Source organism: Echinops telfairi, unplaced genomic scaffold, assembly GCF_000313985.2.
Source record: "Echinops telfairi isolate 266 unplaced genomic scaffold, ASM31398v2 ScPeMD7_23;HRSCAF=83, whole genome shotgun sequence".
Lineage (NCBI taxonomy): Eukaryota > Metazoa > Chordata > Mammalia > Afrosoricida > Tenrecidae > Echinops > Echinops telfairi.
Genome location: NW_022103920.1, coordinates 25,788,382 through 25,789,582, shown reverse-complemented (window position 1 = coordinate 25,789,582; position 1,201 = coordinate 25,788,382).

Below are 1,201 nucleotides of genomic sequence, written 5' to 3'. Positions count from 1 at the left end.
AAGACACTATTGTTTGTTGGGCTGTGTAATAGGAATTCAGCGTAAGTGTTGACCAAAGAATCTGAAAAGTTGGACTAGATGAATAGAAGTGTAGAATTAAGGTGGAAAGAAAACTCATTAAAAAACAGCGAGCTGTGGTGAAAGCAAAGAGAACTGGAGCACTTATTGATGGAGATTTAAAGAAAATTCAGCATCGACTAAACGTCAGCATAAAGAAAATTCCTCAAACTAGAACCATAATGATAAATAGAGAAAAGATTGAAGGTGTCAAGGATTTTAATTGGTTCCCCAATCAACACTTATACAAGTAACATACAATAAATCAAACGACCTATTGCTCTGGGTGAATCTACAGAACGCCACTGTCAAGTGCTGAAAAGCAAAAGCAACACTTGGAAGACTCGGGTGAGCCTGCCTTAGTCATGTTATTTTGAAGCATGTGATAGGCTTATGGAAAATAGACAACGAAGAAGGAAGACTAAAAGAGAATCTGTGCATTTGAATTAGGGTGTTGACAAAGAATATTGTGTATAGCATGGACTGCCAAGAGAATAAACATATTTGTTTTAGAAGAAGTACAGCCACAATGATCCTTACAAGTAAGGGTAAAAAGAGTTTGTCTCACATATTTTGTACATAGTAACAAGAAAGACAAATCATTGGGAGATATCATGTGTGGGTGAGTATATCTTTGTTAGCGGCTATTGAAGTGGTTCTGACTCATCGTGACCCCTATACAACAGAAGGAAAGATGTGCTGTTCCCACCCCATTCTCACACTACTGCCAACACTTACGCCCATGGTGGCAGGCACTCTTATCAACATATCTTCTTGAGATATTCACCTTCCTTTGCAGTGCCCGTCTACTTGAACAAACATGATCTCCTTCTCCAGGGACTGGTCCCTTCTGATAAGCTGGCCAAAATACTGGTGATGTAATAGAGAACAGAGATCACTGAAAATGTAGATGGCCCTCAATGAGATAAATGAATACAGTGGCTATCACCATGGGCTCAGCGGAACAGTGGTGGTGAGGACGGTGCCGTAAGGGACAGTGTTTCCCTTGGTTGTGCATAGAGTACCGATGCATCACAAGCCATTTGGTTGTTGCACCTACCAACCAGGTGCAGTTCTACTGGATCTGCTAGAGATCAAAGGATCTCTAGGAGTCAGGGTCTACTTGATGCCACATATCTATTTC